The sequence below is a fragment of the Dendrobates tinctorius genome, unplaced genomic scaffold, assembly GCF_039654945.1.
Source record: "Dendrobates tinctorius isolate UK_male_01 unplaced genomic scaffold, ASM3965494v1 ptg000006l, whole genome shotgun sequence".
NCBI lineage: Eukaryota > Metazoa > Chordata > Amphibia > Anura > Dendrobatidae > Dendrobates > Dendrobates tinctorius.
Window position 1 is genome coordinate 1,891,196 of NW_027361674.1, and position 26,253 is coordinate 1,917,448.

The following is a 26,253-nucleotide window of genomic DNA, read 5'->3' on the forward strand; positions in this document are numbered from 1 at the left end:
AGTGTCTCTATCAGTTAAATACAACACACAGTACAGTTCCCACTCCAAGCCAGCAGGAGGAGCTCAACCAAACTGGGGGAGGAGCTGCTCTCTGGGGGACTGGAAGGGGAAGTTAAGTCAGTTCTGTGAAGAGGACAAAGTGTGGATGTGGAAAAGAGCTGGAGGATTGAGGGGAATTCAGGCCCACTTCTGGCTTCAAGCGCATGGTTCGGAGTCCGGTATCTGAAGTTGTATGGATGCTGATGGTCCTGCAGCAGAAACCGGAGGAACAGAAGGCTGTAAATGCTCTGTTCCCAAATAAGACTTGGAGGCACAGTGTGTAAGCCAGAAGAGATAGAAGGCTACGGCTGCCTGCCATACGAGGGGCATTCTAAGGAGCGCAAGCAAGGGGGACTTCAGTGTAACTCAGTACTGCAAGTACCTCAGATAAGCGCTAGGAAGGAGACTACACAACCCATCTGAATAGAGAGATTCCTAAGTTGCTTCTAGGCTAATCAACTCCTGTTCCATCTGTGATCTGGATCCTGGACTGCACTGACAAAGCACAGTAAAGGTAAAGGAAACTGCATCCTGTTGTGTCATTGCCTTCTTCCTGCAACCCCATTCAGCACTGCTACATCTATGTGCCTAAAACTGCACCCTCAACACCTATTACTACTACCCTGGGACAACAGCTCCACCTGTAGGGAGCTTCAACATCATTGCTGCACTACACCATCTGTCCCAGAGAAGCTACCCTGCAGCACTGGTCAAACTGACCAGAAACCACAGGTGGAGTCACGAGTCATCTCAATAACTTTATCCCCATCACTCTACCCCTTTTACATTGACTGCCTGAGGCCGCAGACCGGGTCACTGCCACTGTGACATCTCCCATTGAAATCAACGGGCCCGGCACCGAGTACCCTACTGCCTCCGGGGCGGGTCAGCCGTCTACATCATCTGTTTGTTTTTGTTTTTTTGCCTCTCCGCTCCGTACACCTCGTACACACAGGGCTCCGCTCTGTACACCTCGTACACACAGAGCTCCGCTCCGTACACCTCATACACACAGGGCTCCACTCCGTACACCTCGTACACAGGGCTTCGCACACCTAGAACACACAGGGCTCTGCTCCATCCACCCTGGAAACCCATCCTGACCCCACGCATAAACTTACCTTCATCCAGTATCATGACAATCAGCACTCAGACAGCAGCGTCCTGCACACACTGAGGCCCCGATCATGTGACCCTTAACTCCTCCCCCTCCTGTGACCTCATCACAGGTCCTGTGCACAGAACAGCCAATGCCATCGCCGCTCCTGAATGCATGCCTTCCTGCTGCCTTGGAGTGAGACGTGGTACACCGCGGGCCACAGATGCCTGCCTCGGGGGCTGCATGCGGCCCGCATGTTTGAGACCTCTGCTCTAAAGCTAAGTCCTTATACACACTCGTAATATCAGATGAAGGTGATCTTAATGAGTCATTCGCAGATTCATGCATCCATCATCATTCACACAATGGCAACTAGAGACCATACTAGCGCAGTGGCAACTAGAGACCTTTTATAGCCGTGCGCTTCCGAGACCTTCCAGATCTCTGAGATGGACCAATGAGATCAGGTGAAGGACCTGAGCATATGTGTTATGAATGAGTCACCGAGGAGGAAAAAACAAAAAGCAAGCTAAGCCCAGAAAACCGGAGAGGTTGGTAATTAGCGGATTGCAGACCCCTGATCCTATACACACAACTAGCAGTAGCCGTGGAACATGCCTACGGTGGTCCTAGACGCCTCGTCACGGCCAGAGAACTAAATAAGCCTAAAGAAAGAAAGGAAAAATCTAAACTGCTCCATAGCAGACTCCAAAGCAATAGACAGCCCCCAATATGTATTGTCGATGAAACAAGATGAAAACACAAACACAGATAGAAAGATAGGCTGAGCAAATGATGGGGCCCTCGCTAACTAGAAAGGACAGGAAAGAAAAGCTGTTGTCTGCATTCACACAAAAAACCCTGCCAAAAAATGTCCAACACGTCTGATAGAAAAAGGCCCTGAAGTCGCTAGACTTCAATTCCCTATATCAGCACTCAGGTATATTCTGAAGACAGAGCAAAGAGATCAACTGATCAGAGACAAAATGGGGATTCAGCCCAGTCCCAGCCAGGGCTGGCTGAACACAAAAACTAAGTAAACCAGACGAAAACTCATCTGAACAATAGCAGAGAAAACTTAGCTTTAAGAAGGCAGGAACCAAACTGGAAACCAGAAGCCACAGTCAGGAGAAATCACCAGCAAGAAACTAGGGAGTCGGCTGCCTTAAATCCAGTCAGAAATTCCTGATGTCCAATCACAGTCCTCTTCCTCAGGTGGCCGGTCTCTGCCATTTAGATCAGCTTCATTACCTCCCTTCACCAACAGAGGGAGTCCAGATAGAGAACTCACTACTCCTCTGTCAGCACAGCCAGCTCTATAACCCTCACCAGAAGCCAGAGGCAAACCCGAAAATGAGCTCACAACACATATGACCCCGATCTCCAATGGGAGATCGTCTCGTGAGCATGCCCAGTAGCGCGATGAGAGGACTTAGCCTCTGGAGCGTTTTTCTGAAAAGCAACCTGCATTGCTATTGCTGACCCAAAGGTAGCAGCAACAGCCAGACCCACAGAGCAGGTCTGGGATGCTGAGACTGCTGAGCAATCTCCTCTGTGGTCGATAGACAATGAGAGACCGCAGAATGTGAGGCTCTGGATTCCTGCTGAGCCGCTGCAGGAACCCGACGCCTAACATTACCCCCCCTCCTAGGGCCCCCTCCCCCCTGAACTGGGACATGTGAACAGGTTTGAGAAGGGACACGTGGCAGGCGTCAGGGATGGGAAAGTCGCCAGGAGCAAAAGTTGGAGTGGGGCAGCGATAAGTGTTGGCGGGCATCTTCATACTCTCTTTAGAGGCTTGAGTGACATGCGGGGTGCGACCCAAACAGTCGCGAACCTCCATTACCCGGTCTGCCACCGTCAAGGGATACAGTAAGCCAGCCGGCCTCTGTTTAGAGGAGCTGCTCCGAGCACAAGAGGCGCATGCCTGAATGTATTTTTTAGCGTCCCGAGCCCTGTGCGGCCACCAATAAGACCTTGCCAGGAGTTTTATGGTCCGCTTGTAACCAAAATGACCACTCATCCTGGACGCGTGTGCCCACACGAGAACGTTAGACCGCAGGTGAGGCGGAACAAAGGTCTTGGCCAATGGCACTGATTCAAGGGTGGCCGTGCCCGTGGACCTCAGATTCCCAGTGGAGGGCGCGGACAGACCCGTGGGCACCTCCGCAGAGGCTACTTGGACACTGCCCCCCATGCACCTTCCCACACAGTCCTTGCTCCAGTCCAGTATACTCCCCGAGGACCACTCTATATAAGGGGAATGGCAACGGAGCCAGGGAAGCCCGAGAAGCACCTGGTCGATGCCCTTTGGCATAATGAGCAGGGACAATGTCTCGTGATGAGACGGGGAGATTGAAAACCCCAGGGGTGCTGTTTGGTGGGTAATCTGAGATGGTAAGGTAGATCCGTTAACCACCCTGATGGTCATGGGGTGAGGAAGTGGCACCAGTGGAATAGTGTGCCTTTGGGGCGAAGGCCGAAGACATAAAATTTCCTTCTGCCCCAGAGTCCACTGTGACCTCTACCTCCCAGGTGGAAGCTCCACTGTCTAACGTCCCTCGGAATACCGGTTTAGAGGAGAAAGTTTTCATATTAGGTAGATCCCCACCAACTACTATGGGAGGTGAACGTTTTTTCGATCACTGCGGACACCTGTTAGCTAGGTGGCCAGACTGTCGACACAGGTAACAGCATGTGGAGCCCAGTGCCGGACGCGGTTTGGGACCGGTACGAGACACATCCATGGGCTCAGGAGGTATAACTTCCAGATCAGAGGGTTCAAGAAATTCAGAGAAGTCGGGAGCCAACCCAAGCTTCTGTCTGGATTGAGTACACTCCAGCCCGCGCTCCGCAAAACGGAGGTCAATACGGGTGGAAATCGCAATCAACTCCTCTAGGCTTAAGGGAACCTCCCTGGTAGATAAAGCATCCTTGACATGCTCTGCCAACCCTCTCCAGAACACAGGGATGAGTGTTTTATCAGGCCACTCCAGCTCAGAAGCCAGTGTCCGGAAACGGACAGCGTACTGACTGACTGACAGGGATTTCTGTGTTAACGCAAGTAACTGGAGAGAGGTGTCGTGAGTGACCCGGGGCCCCAAAAAGACCTGCTTTAGTGATTTCAGAAACTGAGCAGCGCTCAGTACCACAGGGTCATCACGCTCCCATAGTGGTGTAGCCCACTCCAACTTCCTGCCTGTCAGGAGGGAGACGATAAACCCCACCTTAGCCCGCTCTGTAGGGAATCGCGCGGCCAGTAACTTTAGCTGATAGAGCACTGGCTCACGAAACCCCTACAGGTGGCGCTGTCACCTGAAAATTTATCGGGCAACGGGAGGTGGAAAATTGTCGGCGAGGGCGTGGACATGGATGCACGGGAGACAGCCTCTGCAATTGTCTGGGCAGGGACTGCAGCAGCATCCGCAGCCGAGGTGGAACTTTCGAGGGCTGCCAACCTGCCCTCCAGCTGCCGAATGTACCACTGTAGCTGCTGCTGGTCCGCCATTATTAGCCAGACCCTGGCACTAGTATAATGTTAGGAACGCCGGAACGCAATAAATAAATAATAAAGTGTGCTCGCCGCTCGGGGTCCACCGTGCAGAAGGTGTTAACACTGCTGCTAAATAATGTCGAACACTAAATATGGCGGTATTATCGCACGCGGGTTGGACGTCACCCAGTGTGCGCTGAGCATACTCTGTTGGCTTCACAGAGACGCCTAAGGCATTAACATAGATACTGAGCCTGTTGGACTCACAGGTCTCAGAGAAGTGCACGCACGGTATGTGGACACAGAAGCTGTCTAGAAGAGGGTCAGAATCCGTCTAGACCTACCGTGCGTGCGGCGTCGCAACTGCAGACGCTGAGAGGAGCTGCAGACTGCAGCACGGTGACAGACACTGCCGCTAATCGACAATGCCTGGTAGCAGGTGCACTGTCGGACGCTAACACTGTGGAGGATGCTGTTATGGCTTGTAGCTTGCCACTGGCTGGCGCATACTCTAAAGCTAAGTCCCTATACACACTCATAATATCAGAGGAAGGGGATTTTAAGGAGTCATTCGCAGGTTCTTGCATCCATCATCATTCACACAGTGGCAACTAGAGACTATACTAGCGGATGGCCGAGCGGCCATGCGGACCTTTTATAGCCGTGCGCTTCCGGGACCTTCCAGATCTCTGAGATGGAACAATGAGATCAGGAGAAGGACCTGAGCATGTGACTCCCGATCTCCAATAGGAGATCGTCTCGTGAGCATTGAGCATGCGTGATGAGAGGACTTAGCCTCTGGAGCGTTTTGCTGCAAAGCAGCCTGCATTGCTATTGTTAACCCAAAGGTGGCAGCAACAGCCAGACCCACAGAGCAGGTCTGGGCAGAGCGTCTGGGATGCTGAGACTGCTGAGCAATCTCCTCTGTGGTCGATAGACAATGAGAGACAGCATAATGTGAGGCTCTGGATTCCTGCTGAGCCGCTGCAGGAAACTGACGCCTAACAGTGTGTAGTGAATGTAAACGGAGGCACAGGTGGTGAAGTTCACATTCGTTTATTTTTTGAGTGGAACCTCGGGACCACGATCCCTGAGGCTCAGAAAGGGGGCGTGACTAGTAAATATACCATAATATGACCCTCAAACAGGATCTGAATGGAGTACTGGGAGGACACAGGTGCTACCTCCAGTTAGACCCTAGACACGTGGCAGCTGTCCGAGCGAGACAAACAGGTATCCAGAATATACCAGTATGATAGAGCTGACCGGAGGGAGCTGGGTATACGGGTGAAAGCTGACACTGATGGTGACCGAATAATCTCAGGTATCCAGGTGGCAGCTGACTCCAATGGTACTGGCGTGGTGCAGAGGTTCAGATGGCTGAGTGGCAGGACGAGGCGGAACTGAAGCGGCTGGTACAACCGTCATCCTGGATAGCCAAAAAACAGGTCACTGTTGTTCTGTGGAAACAAACCGTGTAAGCAGAGTACTAGACGGAATACTGCAGAAGCACAGACAGAGCAGACACAGAACCAGAACTAGTAACAGTAGATACTCGTTGCAACGGCAGAGGGGCCAGAAATAGCAATCAGTGTGCTGCCATTGGTTAATTACTCTTTTTGAAAAATCAACAACAAAAATCACAAATATCCTAAAAAGATTAAAAAATAAACTGCTAATAATGCATAAAGGTAATAATAATAAGGGTATTTAGTAAACATAATTTTGATCAAAATAATGTACAAGCCATCCCGTCACATCAAGACAACCCTTGTGGGACAGTCCTAACTCTAGTATTTAAAACCTTTCCACTTGCCAAGTGACATGAATGTAAACAAGGATCAAGGGACTGAACCACTAGTAAAAGCATTGTTTTTTTATTTTAGGATATTTGTGTTTTTTGTTTTCTCTGTGTAATGGTCATGTGTTAATATGCACTTTGTGCATACACATTTACTTACTTTATCAGTTCAGACTCCAGTTTTTTATTCTTTTTTAAAAATGCGCGCTGTCTCTTTAAGAGACCTAGAGAGCACAGGCGTTGCCTTAATCTTATACCAGGGGATGTGCCGGCTGCATGCCAGGAAGCAGGGGGAGCAGCAGGACAGCAGGCATGGGAGGGCCCCGTCGGGGGTCTCGCAGATGTATGGCCCTAGTAGCATGAGGACGGGATCCTCGCCAAGGGTCTAGCCGAGGTACAGGCACATATGTCTGTGCAAAGAATCCGCCAAGATTTTTCCAAGCACTGTCTCATTGCCTTCACCTGTCCGTGATACTGGGTAATATATCTAACCACTTTATTGGATGATGAAGGTCTAGAGGAGTAAAGAGCCTGATGGCGGGAAGTGTTCTTCGCCCGGTTATATACCTTTTTGATCGACCGCTGTATTCGTGATCCAGAAACCTATGTTTCAAATCATCAGCTTGTTTTTTGAAGTCCTCATCATTTGAAGAAAGCTTATGCAGCCTTAAAAATTGGCCAATAGGAATGGATCTTATCAATGCCAGAGGGTGTGAGGAGGTAGCATATAATAAAGAGTTCACCGCGGTGGATTTATGGAAAAGATCTGTTTTTATACAGTTTTCCGTGTCCCTCTTTACACTGACATCCAGAAAATCAATTGTATCTCTACTAAATTGATATGTTAAATGTATATTATAAAAATTTTGATTGAGATGAGATATAAACTCTTGAAGGGATTTAGCCGAACTCTGCCAGATCAGAGAAATGTCATCAATGAACCGAGCCCAAAAAAGACGCGGTCCATTGATGGCAACTGATCCGACAGGAAGAGGTCCCTCTCCCACAGCCCTAGGAATACATTGGCATAAGCCGGTGCGAAAGATGTGCCCATTGCTGTACCTTGGAGTCGTAGGTAGAAGGACCCTTTAAAAAGAAAAAAATTATGTGACAGTGTAAAAAATAAAAGTTGCTCAACAAATTGGTTCATTAATGTGGATATAGTTGAGGAGCGTAAAAAGAATTTGGCAGCATTAATGCCATCAGAATGGCGTATATTTGTATATAGCGACTCAACGTCACAATTCATTAACAATGTATCCTCCCCAATATGTATTCCGTCCACTTTTTTAAGGAATTCCTTTGTATCCTTAATGAAGGTCGGTAATAATTCCACTAGAGGTTGTAATTTGGAATCTACGAATCTGTTAACATTTTCCAAAAAATTCCCACACCCTGAAATTATTGGTCTACCCGGGGGTGTTGTCTGATTCTTGTGAATCTTACTGTAGATAGCGGATAAAGGGTGGGAATGGCTGGTTCATGAACTTGAAGGGCAGCAAGCAAATAAGTCCTTGGAAATTATACCATTATCTTTAGCTGTTTGAAAGATAGCTAGTAATTTGGCCAGGTACTTACCTAGAGGACTAAATGTCAATTTCTTATAACAATCAGTATCTCCAAGTTGTCGAAATGCCTTTGTCTCATATAATTTTTTAGGCCAAACCACCACATTCCCACCCTTATCCGCTGGTTTAAAAACAACATCACGTAAACCTTGTAATCTCTTAAGGCTAGATCTCTCCTCCTTACTCAAATTGTCATAACCCGGGTAATGGGAAAGTTTTAACAAATACATCTGTTGATGGGCATGAGGATAGGGGAATTTCTGATATCGTGGTCGAATTGCCAAAGGAATCTTACCTTCCTCTGAAGTATTATGTTCATGTGCTAGATCATCAAGGATTGCTAGCGCCTCCTGTTCCGTCTCTGTGGGAAATAATTTGGATACAGTCTCATCATGAAAGAGATGTTTGAATATTAATTTCCTTGCAAATAAATGCAGGTCCTTAATTGCAACAAAATGATCAAAATGTGCAGTAGGACAAAACATAAGGCCCTTACAAAGTAGGTCGTTCTCAGTAGTTGAAAATACATGTGTACTCAAATTAATTACCATAAGATTACTTCTATAGTTTTCAGGAGAATATCTGATGGAATGTTTCATGGGCTGATACCGTAATTCACGCTTGCGTTTCGGTGTAAAAATATTTGAGATAGATGCAGAGATGGAAGTGGAGGCGCCAGAAATATCACTTGGTGGTGGGTTTGAAGATATTGATAGATTCCGATCTCAGTCAGTATTTGCAATGTTGTCATTCGGCAGTTTTTTTTCGCCATTTGTAGACCCTACCCAGATTAAAATCTATCTGATCTCTTGCCAGTTCATTACTCTGGTTTGATTGTACTGTATGTCTTTAATCCACAGTTCAATGAGTTTGTCCAATTGTGAATTAATTAGTTATAATTGTTCCACGGAAAGTTGAGATTTAGCATTCTTATAGGCCTCCTCCAAAGCTTTATTAATTTCAGTTATAGATTTTAAATTTAGCTTAATTAGTAGCTCCATTAATTTTTTAGATGTATCGTTACAAGTATTTTCCCAATCCCTAATGAATTCATCATCATCAGTTACAAATGAAGGGGTAACCTAGACCCTCAGGCCTCTGAGAATCAATTGCTTATCAATATAGTTCTCAAGAAAAGCTCGACTCCAGCATTATTGAGTTCTTTTATATGTAAAATTTTTAATTCCAATAAAAATAGCATCAAATATTGAACCACCAGTCACCATTGTAGTGGTATCACCATTACCAAAGACTTCCTTGACACGTCCTTGCCAGGAAATTTCCCTGGCCTTAAAATCCATGATCAGGAATAAGGGACCTGTGCGAAACACAGTGATTACAGAAATACCAAAGCAACTTGATATAGCAACACCAATATATCACAATTTACATAAAGTAGAGATACTGTGGTGTAGTGACCACTGTGTCCGCTAGGGGGCTCTGTGTGGGTGTCCCAGGACAGGCGTATAAGCATTTCCAGTGTCCTGATAGGAGTAGGATGCTGAATGATCGTAATGTATCTCAAGGTGGGTGGCCTTGAGATGAAGACTTGTGTATGTGTTGATCAGCAGTGATACTGCTGAGGTTCCATGTCAATGTCTTAGGGAAGTCTTCAGGTAGCTGGGGAGACGGACAGGACCAGCTACCTACAAATCCACCCAGGGGTGTGGCTAGAACGCCATAATAAAGAATGTATGAATGCTTGTAGGACCTGTGATGAGGTCATAGCCATGTGACACGGTGGGCGTGGCTACGGACCATATAAGGTGGCCAGGGTAGGTCACATGAGTAAATGCCTGGACCTGGCTGGTCAGTTTTGGAAGGTCCCGCTGGGAGATGTGTCTACCTTCCTAACAGCACGTGGAGTGGCTGTGTTTAATGGCTGCAAGTGCCTGATAGTTCCCTGGAGGGAATGGACGTGTTATAATACCAGTGCTGGGTGACCGGCACTGCTGGGGTTAATGTTCTGACCTCAGTGCAGACTCTCACCTGCACACCTGGGACCTATTAGGGTGGCCTCTCATTGGTTCTGGAGAGGCTTCTTATAGCCTCAGGAAGCTCCCATCCCCCGTCAGTTATACTTTCACCCTTGGTATTGTGTGGTGACCCCTGAGTGTGTTAGTGCTGTGTTCTGGTTGCTTGATTCCCTGTGTATGACTCTGTCTGTTCTCTGGATATCGCTTTGGCTTGGTACCTTCTATGTCTGTTTGGTTTTTGATCTCTGCTTGGCCCTGACTATCCATTCTGTCTCATCCCTGGTACTGTATTGATATCTTGTGTATGACCTTTGGCTTTGTCTGACCTCCCGTCTGTTTATCCCTCCTGTACCTCGTTTGCCTGTATTGTGCCTGACCTCTGCTTTGCCCGACTCTGAGTTTTCTTCTTCCTCTGAAAGCAGGACGCTAAGCCCCTCCCCTGGCAGTCACATGACCGTTCACATGACTGTAGGTCCTGTGCCGGCTTTCTAATATTCTACATTCAGGTCCCATGCATCTTTATTGTCCGGCTGTTCTTGTCCCCAGGGGTCCCTACGGTGCGGGTGAGTCCCTGCTTAGCGGAGGCTGTACGCCGCCGCTGTCAGGACCCTGACATTATAACTGACCATTAAGTTTTTGGGGGGTTTTTTATGCAGAGAGTTATGGATCCCATACAGTCTCTGGCTGACCGGATGAAATGTCTGAGTCAGATGTTTCAGGGTTTATCTCTGAAGCAGCAAGCTCTGGCTCGTTCTCAGCAGCAGGTTTCTGAGACAGTGCGGGGAGCTCTAGCTGCTGGGTCTCTGGGGGCTGGGTCGAGTGATGTTGTTTTGGTGTCCCCAGAACCACCTGTTAAACTGCCTGACTTTTTTTCTGGAAACCAAAAGGAATTCAGGGTCTTCATGGAGGGGTGCAAACTTTTTTTTAGTTTGAGACCACGTTCCTCTGGGGACGAAAGTCAGAAGGTCGGGGTTGTTATGTCTCTATTAATAGGGTCCCCACAAGCTTGGGCTTTCTCCCACTGCCCCTGAGAGAGTGTCTGTGAATGCATTTTTTGAGGCCCTCGGGCACATTTATGATGAGCCGGACCGAGTGCAATTGGCAGAGGACATGGTGATGAGTGTCTGTCAGGGGAAACAATCAGCTGAGTGGTTTTGTACTGAGTTCCGCCGCTGGGCCGCAGAGGTCTCTTGGAACGATGCCGCACTCCGAGGATTCTTTCGCAGAGGCTTGTCCGAGCGGCTGCAGGATGCCTTGGCGTTACATCCCCCACCTAACTCGAGGACGCCATGACCCAGGCCGTCCGGATGGACCGCAGGCTGCGGGCCAGAGGGGTGATGCAGGTGGAAACTCCATTGTTCCCCAGTGGAAAAGAGACTGCCCCTGAGCTCATGGATGTAGGAGCCCTCTCCCTGAAGGATACGGAGAGGAAACGCCGGAAGGACAAGCAGTTATGCTTTTACTGCGGTAAAACGGGACATTGGAAAAGGGAGTGTTCTGATTGCCCGTCTTCAAACCCGGTCGGCGGGAAATGACTAGGTCTGGGTAGTCAACGGGGAGACTGCTCAGACCCTCAGGTACCCTTTTCCTCGTTTTCTAAAGTGTTACTGCCTGTGGAACTGTTTGTGGACGGTAGTTCTTTTCTCTCTACAGCCTTCGTGGACTGTGGGTCATCGATTAATCTCATTGACTCCCAATTGGTCACACACTGCAAGATAGGAACAGTTAGGCTCAAGGTTCCGATCAAGGTGATGGCCATTGACTCCTCTCCCCTCACTAAGGAGGGAATTCGCTTTATGTCTGACTTGTTTTCGCTCAGAGTGGGCGCTACTCATGTGGAAAACCTAAGTTGTTTTGTGCTGGACAATCTACCTGCAGGGTTGGTGTTGGGCATGCCCTGGTTACAACGCCATAACCCAGTTATTAACTGGAAAATGGGGGAGATTGTTCAATGGGGGTTTAATGATTTTGAGTTATGTGATAAATCCGCACTGCTGGTTGAACCTGTTAAATCTGTGTCTGTATCATCTGTCATGCTGGAAGGTATTCCGGAATGCCTGAAGGACTTCGAAGATGTATTCTCCAAAAGCGAGGCCGAGACGTTACCGCCACATAGACCCTTTGACTGCACTATTGAGCTGGTCCCGGGGGCTAAATTACCTAAAGCCCGTCTGTTTAATTTGTCTGGTCCTGAGCGCTTGGCTATGAAGGAGTACATTGCTGAAAGTCTGCGCAAACGACACATACGTCCTTCAGTCTCACCTGTGGCGGCAGGTTTCTTTTTTGTAAAGAAAAAAGATGGCGGGTTACGTCCTTGTCTCGACTTCCGGGAGCTTAATCAGATTACTGTACGGAATACGTACCCCCTTCCGTTGATTCCCGATTTATGTAACCAACTATCAGGGGCAAAGTGGTTTTCTAAACTGGATCTTCGGGGGGCATATAATTTGCTAAGGGTCCGAGAGGGGGATGAATGGAAAACCGCGTTACTCACGACCGAGGGACTATTTGAAAATTTAGTCATGCCGTTTGGTCTTACCAACGCCCCCGCCATATTTCAGAATTTCATCAACGTGGTATTCTCTGATCTCATTGGTCGTTTTGTCGTTATCTATTTAGATGGTATTTTGATATACTCCACCGACAAGCATTCTCATTTGGAACATGTACGAACAATTCTCCAAAGACTGAGAGAAAATCATCTGTATGCCAAATTGGAGAAATGTGTATTCTGTGTGCAAGAATTGTCTTTTTTGGGTTAATTGTATCCGGGGAGGGTTTTCGCATGGACCCCAAGAAGGTGCAGGCCATTGCGGATTGGGTGCAACCCCGAGATCTTAAGGGTCTTCAGCGCTTCTTGGGGTTCACCAATTATTACCGCAAATTTATCCGGGGGTTTTCGCAAGTGGTCAAACCTCTCACGGATCTAACATGCAAATGTGCGGATGCGAGAAATTGGTCTTCACTCGCAAAAGAGGCCTTTGCGACGCTGAAAAAATGTTTTATGTCTGCTCTTGTCTTGATACAGCCAGATCCTTCCAAGCCATTTGTGGTGGAGGTGGACGCCTCCGAGGTGGGGGTGGGGGCGGTGTTGTCTCAAGGTCCTGCCACTCTAACCAAACTCAGGCCAAGTGCCTTCTTTTCCAAGAAGTTCTCTGCTGCTGAAAGAAATTATGATGTAGGCAATAGAGAGCTTCTTGCGGTTAAGTTGGCGTTTGAGGAATGGAGGCACTTTTTGGAGGGGGCAAGTCACCCAGTTACTGTGATCACTGATCACAAAAATTTGTCTTACATCGAGTCTGCTAAAAGATTAACGCCCAGACAGGCCCGTTGGTCACTTTTTTTTCTCGTTTCCAGTTTACTATTACATTCCTTCCAGGGTCAAAGAATGTCAAGGCTGACGCCTTATCTCGTAGTTTTCACCCTGTGTCTGTCCCTAAGCCACCGTCCTCCATTCTGCACCCTGGGGTGGTGTTAGCAGGAATCTCGTCTGAATTGGAACGGGAAATTGAGGGGGCCCAGTCGCTGGCTCCTGTGGCCAAACCAGGGGGCATGTTGTTTGTCCCAGAACAACTTCGCCTTAAACTCTTGCAAGAGTTCCACGAATCCAAGTTGTGTGCTCACCCTGGTATATCAGCCACGCGACTGGCGGTGGCTAGGATCTTCTGGTGGCCTACTCTGGGTTCTGATATAAAGAAATTCATTTCTGGTTGTGGGGTCTGCGCTCGTTCTAAAAGCTCCAATAGCCGGCCGGCGGGGAAGCTGATGCCCTTGGAAGTTCCTGAACGACCGTGGACCCATCTGTCCATGGATTTTATTACCAATCTTCCCTCCTCCAGGGGTAATACGGTGGTATGGGTAGTGGTGGACAGATTTTCTAAGTAGGCTCATTTTGTACCCCTGTCCGCATTACCTTCTGCTGAGATCTTATCCAGATTGTTTGTGCAGCATGTGGTCCGCTTGCATGGGGTATCCCTGAATGTGGTGTCTGATCGTGATGTGCAGTTTGTGGCTAAGTTTTGGCGTGCTTTCTGTAAAAAATTAGGGATATCTCTGTCCTTTTCGTCTGCATACCATCCTGAGAGTAATGGTCAGACGGAATGCACTAATCAGTCTCTGGAACAGATCCTCAGATGTCTGACTTCTGCTAGACAGAATGACTGGTGTGATATACTGCCGTTGGCTGAATTCGCCTTTAATAGTCGGGTGAGTCAATCCACTGGTATGTCTCCTTTCTTCATGAACTATGGGTTCAGTCCTCATTTTGGTGAGTTTTCTCGTCTGGATTCGGGGTGCCCCGGGGCTGAGGACTCTGTTCAGCGGTTAAAAGATACATGGGCAGAAGTCCAGCGGCGTATATCTAGGTCTCAAGGCAGGTATAAGTTTTCCGCGGACAGGAAACGAACACCTGGTCCCATGTTTCAGGTGGGTGAGAAAGTTTGGCTTTCCACGCGAAACATTAAGTTAAAGGTTCCGTCAGCCAAGTTGGGCCCCAAATTCATTGGCCCGTATAAGATTGTGGAAAAAATCAACCCGGTAGCGTACAGGCTGTGCCTTCCACCCTCTTTCAAGATCCCTAACGTCTTCCATAGATCTCTACTGAAGCCGTTTGAAGCAGTCCGGAGAGAATCAGAGTCCACTGTTCCTCCGATTTCGGTTGAGGGACATGTAAAATATGAGATTGGTCACATTGTAGATTCTAGGTTGTTACGGCGGTCAGTACAGTACCTAGTTCATTGGAAGGGGTATGGGCCGGAGGACAGGTCCTGGGTGCCGGCCCTGTTGATGCATGCGGATCGTCTGGTTCCGGCTTTCCATGCTAGGTACCCGGGCAAGCCTGGGGGTCCAGAGGCCCCCCGTTGAGAGGGGGGTACTGTTATGATACCAGTGCTGGGTGACCGGCACTGCTGGGGTTAATGTTCTGACCTCAGTGCAGACTCTCACCTGCACACCTGGGACCTATTAGGGTGGCCTCTCATTGGTTCTGGGGAGGCTTCTTATAGCCTCAGGAAGCTCCCATCCCCGTCAGTTATACTTTCGCCCTTGGCACTGTGTGGTGACCCCTGAGTGTGTTAGTGCTGTGTTCTGGTTGCTTGATTCCCTGTGTATGACTCGGTCTGTTCTCTGGATATCGCTTTGGATTCTGCTTGGTACCTTCTATGTCCGTTTGGTTTTTGATCTCTGCTTGGCCCTGACTGTCCGTTCTGTCTCATCCCTGGTACTGTATTGATATCTTGTGTATGACCTTTGGCTTTGTCTGACCTCCCGTCTGTTTATCCCTCCTGTACCTCGTTTGCCTGTATTGTGCCTGACCTCTGCTTTGCCCGACTGAGTTTTCTTCCTCCTCTGAAAGCAGGATGCTAAGCCCCGCCCCCTGGCAGTCACATGACCGTTCACATGACTGTAGGTCCTGTGCAGGCTTTCTAATATTCTACATTCAGGTCCCGTGCATCTTTATTGTCCGGCTGTTCTTGTCCCCAGGGGTCCCTACGGTGCGGGTGAGTCCCTGCTTAGCGGAGGCTGTACGCCGGCGCTGTCAGGACTCTGACAGGACGTTTGCAGTGTGGAGTATGAAGCAGCCATGAGATAACCCTGGCTGGGTGAGATAACTGTGAGGCTGAAGAGCCTGAGTACTGGACATTGCGTAACCTGTGTAACCACAGGGATAACAGAATGAGGCTCTGTCATGAACGTTATGATATGGATATGAACTGTCTATTGCTTTTAGGGTTTATGATGCCTGAATAAACCGCATGGACTGAGATTGTTTTATGGAAAACCCGTGCCAGATCTGATTGTTTGGCTGCCAAGCAGGTGTCCCCAACCTTGAATGACAGCGCTACCTTACAATTGGTGGAGAATGCTATGGGCAGTGTTGTATCCTTGTTGCTAGGAGCAACGGAAGAGGACTGCAAAATTTGGATGCTAAGGGCAACGGTTTCCAAAAGCACATGGTGCAGTGCTGGCAATGCTGAGCCAGGAGGGCTAACGGTCGTGAAAGCCGTGTGATGTGCTGACCTGGGTCAGAGAAAGAGACTGGTGATTGCTATAGGGTGCCTCTGTGGATAAGAGGTACCCGAGAACCTGTGTGGCCGACACAGGTAACAGACACATGTTCGTGTTGTACTGACCTGGGTCAGTGAGAAAGACTGTGTACCTGGAGGGTTCAGTGAGCAAGGTCCTGGAGGGTCAGTGTTGGGAGGTTCTGGGAGAAGAATCGGATCCCTGGAGCAAGTGGTATGACCTAGGACCTGGTGAGGCGTGAGTGTTGGGCAGTCTCAGGTGGAGATGGATGTCCTGAATAGCACCCGCTGAACCCCTGGACCTGGTGAGGCCGGTGTGTTGGGAGACCCTGGGAAAAGGGTCGGCTCCCTGAAAAGCACCCGGTGCGCCCTGTGTGTTGGACAGTCTCAGGCAGAGACGGAACGTCCCGAATAGCACACAGACAGGAAATGTGAGTTTGGTGTTGCATGTGTGTTTTTTTCTTTTCTCTCTAAAGTCAGCTTGCGGTGGCTCAGGAGAGTCAAGAAGGTGACAAGCTGCTTGCTGTAACTCGGCGGGGTTATGAAGGGGACAAGCGGCTTGCTGTAACTCGGCGGGGTTACGAAGGGGACAAGCGGCTTCCTGTAACTCGGCGGGGTTACGAAGGTGACACCAGCAGCTGTGTGTGAGCGGCAACCGCTGGTGTCAGTGATCGGTGACAGCAGGAGCTGTGGTGGTGCCAACAAGGATTTGTGTGGTAGCATAAAAGACATAAACTGTTTTAGTGTGAACTGTGGTCTGAGAAGACCTGTAGAACGGACATGGGGAGATCCCGAAAGGGGGCGGTGACCCAAATATGGGTGGTAGCCCAAAAGGGGGTGGAGTCCCAGAGGGGGCGGTGACCCAAAAAGGGGTGATAACCAAAAAAGGGGTGGAGTCCCAGAGGGAGGCGGTGGCCCAAGTTGAGAAGGTCCAGAAAGGGGCCGAGTTTGCAAAATGGGCAGCACTGGGTACCTCAGTGGACATGTCTGGGGAACCGCAGTGTGTGTGTATGTCTTTTTAGGTGTGCGGCATGTATTTTCCAGATAACGATGGACCACAGGTGTGTACCGTGATGCTGCACCCGGGAAGGAGTCTCTGGGAGGCTGGACTCAGAGTCAGGTGACTCTGACAGGAACTCCTCTCGTTTTATCTCTGACCGAGAAAAATGTCAGGGTTCGCTGCGACCATGGGGTCATTGTGAACTGTGCGGTGGACAGAGTCATGATTGAGATGACAAAGGGGGTTGAGTGCCAAGGTGGTAGTATGCCACCAAACTTAGTGCATCCCTTTGAGAGGGGCCGGGACTTTGTCTTGTTTGATGATATATGGCAGGGGGATGGAGACGTTTCCACTGTTGAGCTAACAGACGTTGAGATGGTGACGCCTCCTAAAGTGGACAGGTCAGATGAAGAAGTGACCGGAGGAAGGGGTACATCTGCCCAACCTACGGATCTGACGTGTCGTGACTCGTGACATGACGGATGGTGGGCTGGGAAATGAGATGACTGGACTAGAGACACGGGTGGACGGTAACTGGAGGGTTCACTCGGCTGATGGGACTGACCCATTGGTACCCTTTCACAATATAATTAAAGAGGTAGTGGTGCGACACATGCTGGCCAAAGGAGAACAAGATCATGAGATACAGTTAATAAACGAAACAGTGGAAGAACATCTCAAACGAGAAAGAGTCCTGAGACAAATGGCTGAGCACAGGGTGGAGGGGCTCGAGAAAGAAGTCTTGGAGCTCAGAGGTCACCTGTCCACCTGGCAAAGTGTGAACAAGACCCTTAGGGAAGACATGGACGAACTCAGAGGAGTAGTAAAAGGTCTTCAGCGGGAGAAGAGCTTGGACGAAGAATTACAGCCGCCGAGCACGAGTGATAACAAGACGGAACTGCCAGTAACCATCTTGGCAAAGGGTCATGAAGAGATAAAATTTTGTGAAGTTGGTGAGCAAAGAGCTGAAGAAGACAGTCACTTGGTTGGGTCAACTGTAGTACGGGAAGTGTCCGTGGTAAAGCCAGAGCCTTCTGTCCAGGAAGAGAGCAAGGCCACGACCTTCAAATCTGTGATTGAGGTACCCAAAGACATGCAAGAAGCCTGTGCTGAGGAAGATGTGCATGAGGCTTTCAAAGAGGCGGTCAAGGTGTGTAAGGTGCACTGGGCACCTGAGACTCGGCAGTTGGTGATAATATCAGCCAGGGAAGACACAGCAAACCGGGTAGCTGTCCTGAAAGAGATGCATTTGCAATGTCTCCACGTCAAACAGTTGGTCAGGCGGAGTAATATGAAAGCTGCTCGACGCTTAGAGTTAGCAAGGGAGGCTATGGATCGGCTGGGTTTGCGGAAAGATGTGATTCCGGTACCCAAAGGTCTGATTGGGAGAATCATTGGAAGACTCGGGACGGTAATTCAAGACCTTGTAAATATCTCCGGTGTGGTGAGGATCCCTCCCCATGAAGACCAGGTATCCAGTGAAGAGGGTAGGATTCCCATCATGGTGGTTGGCTCCGTGGAAAGTCTGAGAAACTTTTGGATGCTCTTGGAGTATTGAGTGGGGTACCTGCAAGAGATTGAGCAGTTGAGGCTGGACCGTCGGCGGATCAATAAAGAGGTACGGAACACCAGGTAGCGGCCGCCTTCAACCCAAGATGTAAGGACCCGAATGGTTTCTCCAAGTAGTGACATGGCAGGTGGCCGAAGAATGTCAGCAAGTGGCAGTTCAACGGGCCGTACGAGGCTGAGAGACCTTAGTTTCTGTGAGACACTGAATGGGTCAGACAGGCCAGACAGTAGGCTCAATTAAGACTTATGACCGCACCAACCGGGAGAGCCGGTCAGTGAGAGAAAAGAGTGTGGTGACTAAACAGTGTCTGAGGACGCAGACAGACTGTGACTGGAGGGCCAAAGATCAGGGCCGATATTCTGACCGCTGGGGGCGGGGGAGGTCTAACGTAGAGATGAGGCCGGATGACAGATGGAGACGCTTCTCTTGACCTGTGGGGCAAGGTGTAATGAGTGCTCGGTCGCGAGATTCCGGGGTAATGTTGTGTGTTCAACCCCACAAGTTTGAACAGAGGGGTAGGTATGTGGTGTAGTGACCATTGTGTCCGCTAGGGGGCGCTGTGTGGGTGTCCCAGGACTGGCATATAAGCATTTCCAGTGTCCTGATAGGAGTAGGATGCTGAATGATCGTAATGTATCTCAAGGTGGGTGGCCTTGAGATGAAGACTTGTGTATGTGTTGATCAGCAGTGATACTGCTGAGGTTCCATGTCAATGTCTTAGGGAAGTCTTCAGGTAGCTGGAGAGATGGGCGGGACCAGCTACCTACAAATCCACCCAGGGGTGTGGCTAGAACTCCATAGTAAAGAATGTATAAATGCTTGTAGGACCTGTGATGAGGTCATAGCCATGTGACCCAGTGGGCGTGGCTATGGACCATATAAGGTGGCCAGGGTAGGTCACATGAGTGAATGCCTGGACCTGGTTGGTCCGTTTTGGAAGGTCCCGATGGGAGATGTGTCTACCTTCCTAACAGCACGTGGAGTGGCTGTGTTTAATGGCTGCAAGTGCCTGATAGCTCCCTGGAGGGAATGGACATTTGCAGTGTGGAGTATGAAGCAGCCATGAGATAACCCTGGCTGGGTGAGATAACTGTGAGGCTGAAGAGCCTGAGTACTGGACATTGCGTAACCTGTGTGACCACAGGGATAACAGAGTGAGGCTCTGTCATGAACGTTATGATATGGATATGAACTGTCTATTGCTTTGAGGGTTTATGATGCCTGAATAAACCGCATGGACTGAGATTGTTTTATGGAAAACCCGTGCCAGATCTGATTATTTGGCTGCCAAGCGAGTGTCCCCAACCTTGAATGACAGCGCTACCTTACAATTCCTATAAAAATAATAATAAAAGTGATATATGGTAGCTAAGTGGAAGAATGGTAGACCATTCGAGATTGAGGGGATACCAAAACAAACTAACCCGAATTTGCGGTCATAAAAGGAAGGACTAAAGGTATATAAAAAATTGAAGGTAATAAAAATAATAATAAAAGGCCAATGCAAAGATGTAAAATAAAATTACCTTTATTTAATCAAAAGTGGTAAGTGGCACTACTAACCGTATGTGCATGTACTTGTATAAAATGACCATTAACAAACTAATTTTATACATACAACAACAACAGCGGACAAAAAAGATATACACATAAAAAATAAAAATAATAAAATCACAAGGACAGATGAAGTCTATCCAGATATAAAAAAATCTATATTAAATAAGAATTGTTTCTGGAAAGATGACTAAAAAATGCTCACATATACAATTTTATACTGTATAAGTCTCAAAGATGCTCATTAAAATTAATACGTGAAATAAGAAATATATAAAAAATACACATGATTAATATTGTGCTAAAAACAAAGCAAATCCTAATGTATAATATGGAGCCAATAAAAAGTGACATGGGCAATTCAATGCCAGTAGGGAACCAAAAAGGTCAATATAAAGTGCAAAAGTGCAATATGTGAAATGAGCAAAGAAGAGGGCATATACCTTTAAAGTCCGCTGGTCAAGTACAGCACACACCCCGTAGCGCGTATCGGACAACTCCTTTGTTAGAGGGTAGTGTGTAGATTGAACAAAGCGCTTTTTATATATAATGGTGGCCATCAATTGGACGGAAACAAGGTGGGTGCGGCGCATGCACAGCCAGGAGAGACCGGACGTGAATCCCTACCCGCGTCACGTAGCCTGGACAAACAAGGGTTGCCAAGGATTCAGACGCGGGCATGGGACAGACCAGAGCACAAGCCACGCACGCCCACAGCCTCGGACACCGCCATATAGATATGTCGGCAAGGTTACCAAGGTATATATGGCGCATGCGCAGCAGGCAAACCACAAGTCACCATGACGCGCAGCGTCCACTGGGGTTGGCATGGACACAGCAGCAAGTCACGGATAACAGAGTTACCAGCGGCGCACGCGCACCACCTCAACCCTAATACATAGGCCATACGAATGAATAGATGAAGAATGATGAATGGAAAACCAAAAAGGGAAGAAGGAAAGAGAAAGGTAAAATGTGATACAAAAGGGGAAATTATATAAATAATAATATCAAGTAGCACACAAAAATAAATAGAAAATAAACATATAATGAAAAAAATAATATATACAACACAGGAAATTATACAAAAAAAATGATGATTTAAGTAAGAATATATAATTAATAATTAAATAACAATGCATGGGTGAAAGAAATGTATGAGAAAGTATAAAAAATAATAAAAAAATAATATAAGATGAAAAGAACAACATAGTCTTCATGAAAAAAAAAAATATGTGTTTATATCTTTTCACTTCAGGTTGTATAGTCATGGCTGTTGACAGACATCGAAGGAAGGATATACATCTCTCTCTAGGACCTGAACACGCCGACCATCACATCACTAAGGTCAAGGATACAATATACAAGGTAAATCCTTAAAATAAAGCATTAAGAAATTAAAAACAAATTAAATACCACATGTTAAAAAAGCACAAGGTTAAATAAGGGATCTACGGGTTCACAAGAGGACTAAAATGAAAGATCTAAGAGTTCACAAGAAAAAACACATAAAATTTCATAGGAAGGGGGCGAAGCTCAAATTTTCATTTAAACCTAGGGGTGAGATGGTTTTAATTTTCCAAATCCATTTAGCCTCTAACCAGGCAAAAGGAATACTTACTTTATCACCCCTGGTATTGGGTTTAACCATATCAATGCCTATAACCTTCAATAAAGATGCATCACAATTGTGATAGATTTTAAAGTGTTTGCGAAGAGTTTTTAGAGTAGTAACATCACTTCCCTCGCAGTAAGAATTCCCAAGATGTGTTCACGAACCCTAATCTTTAGTTGGCGAGTTGTCAAACCGACATAAATCAAAGAGCAGGGACAAGTTGCACAATACACCACTGCCTTTGTTATACATGTTATTGGGTGCATAACTTTATAGACATCAGAACCGTCTGAACTAACAAAAGTTTGAGCTCTTGTAATATTTGGGTAGGCCACGCATTTACCACAGGGCTTACATCTCCAAGGTGGTTTTGAATCCAATAGAAAATTAGACGGTGCCGAGTCATTAACGTAATGACTCCTTACCAAACGGTCGCCAAGGTTTGCCGATCTCCTGAATGTAATACTGGGCTTCAAACCAATATATTGTGACAAAATAGGGTATGTGCAAAGAATCGGCCAAGATTTTTCCAAGCACTGTCTCATTGCCTTCACCTGTCCATGATACTGGGTAATATATCTAACCACTTTATTAGATGATGAAAGTCTAGAGGAGTAAAGAGCCTGATGGCGGTAAGTGTTCTTTGCCCGGTTATATGCCCTTTTAATTGATCGACATCTGTAGCCGCGATCCAGAAACCTATGTTTCAAATCATCAGCTTGTTTTATTAAGTCCTCATTAGAACAAAGCCTACGCAGCCTTAAGAACTACGACATAGGTATAAAGCAGATCCCTGAATATGTCATTTACAAATTCCTGAAAAACTGTGTGTGCATTGCTTAGGCCAAACGGCATTACCAGGTACTCGTAGTGACCATCTCGGGTGTTGAAGGCTGTTTTCCATTCGTCTTCCTCTCGAATTCGGATCAGGTTGTAGGCCCCTCTGAGATCTAATTTGGTGAAGATCCTGGCCCCTCGGAGACAATCAAACAGCTCTGAAATAAGAGGTAATGGATACCTGTTTTTTTACCGTGATCTGGTTTAGGCCCCGGTAATCGATACAGGGGCGCAGGGATCCGTCCTTCACAAAGAGGAATCCTGCTCCATCCGGTGAAGGTGACTTCCGGATAAATCTTCCATCTTTCGGGATTTGATATGGAAGGGAGGTCGAGCGTGTATCAAGCTAGAGTTGTTTCAGCGCCCAAAAGATGATGGAGGCCTGGCTGTCCCCAATCCATGGTTATATTACATTGGGTCTCAATGTCAACATATGGTGGGATGGGGATCACAGATTTTCTAGTTCAGTGGGGAAGGTTATATCTCACATGGTGGGGAAGGGTCCACTGTTGGCTTCCTTGGAGGTGGGCCAATTTCGGTTAAGTTCTAGGTTTCCAACACTGGCACTGCTTGAGAAATTGTGGAAAAAACTTAAGCAGTGGAGGGTAATAAGGGAATACATGAGTTACACATCTATTTGGTATGATCTGCAGTTGACCGAAATGCTACATCTATGAAATTTTGGTCAGTGGAGAAGAATAGGTATATGGTATGTCACAACTGTTGGATGGTGAGACGTTCAAAACATTTAAAGTACTTGAAAAAGAATTCCCTTTGGAACGCAATATGTTCTACCAGTTCCTGCAGCTGCGGCATGCATTTCATAAGCAGTGGAGAAGATCGCCAATAATGATACAGAGGGACAGTTTGTTGAGTATACTTGGGGCACAGAGGAGTACTAGGGGCTTTACAACACTTATTTACAAGGGATTGCTAGACACGTTTTTGATAAGACAACCGTTGACGGCCAAAGTTAGGTGGATTGCGGACTTAGGAGACATATCGGATGTTCAATGGGAGTCGGTCTTGCAATACGTTACTAAAATTTCTATAAGTGAGTCTGGGAGGGTGTCGCAATTACATAGGAAGGGTGTCGCAATTATTCACCATACATAGGGTATATAGTACTCCTGTGTGGATGAAAAAGGCTGGTGTGAGAATGAATTCCAGGTACCCAAGGTGTACAATGGATGAGGCCGATATGCTACATATGCTATGGTCCTGCCCCCGATTGCAGGCATTCTGGATAGTGGTCTTGAATTTGATAGATAGAGTAATAAATATTACTCGAGATCCATTGACGTGTATTTTAGGGCATGTAGATGGGGTGGCGACAGACGAATGAGGCAGACTGGCCATAACCAAAATGCTATATGTTGCATGGAAGACTATTACATTACATTGATTGGATGAAGATCCTCCTGCTAGAAAGGAATTTGTGAACAGAGTCAATTTCGTGATACTTATGGGGCGGAGTGTGTATATGAAGAGAGGCAAAATGAATCACTATGAGGATATAAGGGGGGGTTGGTTGGACTTTCCTGGGTTAATCTCTCTGGAACTCATCAAAGTCAGGATATTACGGTTATAGAAATGTGTGCAGCATTGTATTATATGAACAAGGATCGTGTAAGCGTGACGAGGGGGGGTTAGGGGAGGGTTTTCTTAGTTTATAATGGGGGATTTTCTTGTATTACTAAAAATGTAAGAAAAGTAATATTGCTGATTTATTTATACATGCCTATGTATGTATTGTTATCCTTCTTATTTTCTTCAATAAAAACTATTTTATTTAAAAAAAAAAAAAGAATTTTCCTGTTTTATGCCCGCCGCTCATTGTCTATCCAAGATTGGCCATGCATTTGGGAATAATGCTGCATTATCGGATCTACGTGAAATTGAATATTTTCCTAGGGCAGTATCAGATCATGCTCCATCGGTGATGTCCCTTCATCTAGGTGGCCCCAACAGACTTAAGAGGTTCCGCATACATCCATTTTGGCTATCCCTCATAGGGGAACAAGATAGAATGATAGACCAATTAGAGATGTTTATAGCAGACCACGCTGATTTCCCTGATAAGTTGGTAATGTGGGATACATTTAAAGCATATTTGAGGGGATATGTTAGGTCCACGATTTCATATATTAAAAGGGAATCCTGTATTGGGGAGCAGAGACTTGCTGAGGAATGTAAATCATTGGAGGCTGAATATATTAACAACCCCTCTGATAATTCTTTGCATAGGTGGCTCGGGGAAGGAAGGGAGTAGTTGATATATTGGCAGGAAAAAGCCCAGAGAAAACTCTTCTTCTCTAGACAGACATATTTCGAATTAGGTGACCAATCGAGTAAATTCTTGGCATACATAGTTCAACAAAATCAAATGTCTCCATTTATCCTGTCCATTAATACGAGGGAAGGAACTCCGTTAATTACTTAAATCTGACCAAATTGCAAATAGATTTGAAGAACATATTAGGGAGCTATTTGACTCTCAATTGACCCACACTATAGAAGAAATTGATGAATACTTAGATCATGTAGAATTTCCTAAACTTTCTCGTAAAGATCTGGTGTTTCTAGATAGAGATATCACTTTGGAGGAAATTAGGGATGCAGCCATGTCTCTCTCTAGTGGGAAAACTCCGGGACCTGATGGCATGCCCATAGAACTATATAAACGATATTTAGATCAGATGGGGCCGGTACTGCTTCAGACCCTTTCCGAGACATTTGCAAGACAATCACTTCCCCAATCATTTTATGATGCCACTATTGTGGTAATTCCAAAGCCAGATAAACCTGCTGAGGAGTGTGGTTCTTATCGCCCCATATACCTATTTAATACAGACTATAAAATTCTCACAAAACTTCTAGCTAACAGACTGAAAACAGTAATATTCAGCATTGTACATGAAGATCAATCCGGCTTTATGCCAGGAAGATCCACCTCCTCTAATATTAGAAGGGTACAGTTTCTAACGCAGATAGGACACAAGTACAAGAAACCTTGGGCGATAGCTTCTTTATATACTGCAAAAGCTTTTGATTCACTAGAGTGGAAATTTTTCAACGTGTACTTCTGAAACTTGGCTTCTCTGATAAATTTTGCAAGTAGATTGATCTACTTTATTGCATGCTGAGAGCTAATATACTTGTTAATGGCATGCTGTCGGAGTATTTCAATCTGGGTAGAGGAACTAGACAGGGCTGCCCACTATCTCCAATGCTCTTTGCTCTTGCGATTCAGCCAGTTGCACTTGGGAGTAGACAAGATCTTTTGGTGAAAGGAATTAATATAAATTCCAGGGTGGACAAGGTGGGATCGTATGCTGAAGACCTGGTACTCTTTCTTGATGAAGTAGAGCAATCTCTTCCTAGGGCAAATGACATTATCAATTGTTTGGAGAGTTATCAGGTCTTAAAATTAATTGGAGTAAGTCTGTGGTCATGTCACTAGTGGATAATATAACCGTACCTGTGCTATTTTGCTTACAAGTAGTCCAAAAATTTAAGTACCAAGGCATTATAATTAATCAAAACCTGATTGAAGACCTTAGGGATAATATATACCCACTGGGCGATATGATGAAGAAAAAGTTTGAGGTATGGTCTAGGCTGCCATTATCTGTGGTGGGTAGAATTGGCCTCAATAAAATGATAATTCTTCCGAAA

The 26,253-nt window shown here is 46.8% G+C and overlaps 1 protein-coding gene across 3 annotated transcripts in view; it reads left to right on the forward strand.

Moving 5' to 3' along the window:
• LRRC14B (leucine rich repeat containing 14B) overlaps nt 1-26,253 on the forward strand; it is a 404,837-nt gene that overhangs the window by 253,183 nt on the left and 125,401 nt on the right. For all 3 annotated transcript variants that reach the window (XR_012231161.1, XR_012231164.1, XR_012231162.1), the window contains exon 3: nt 21,382-21,491. The gene's annotated coding sequence lies outside the window, so the exon portion shown is untranslated. The remainder of the gene's footprint in view (nt 1-21,381; nt 21,492-26,253) is intronic.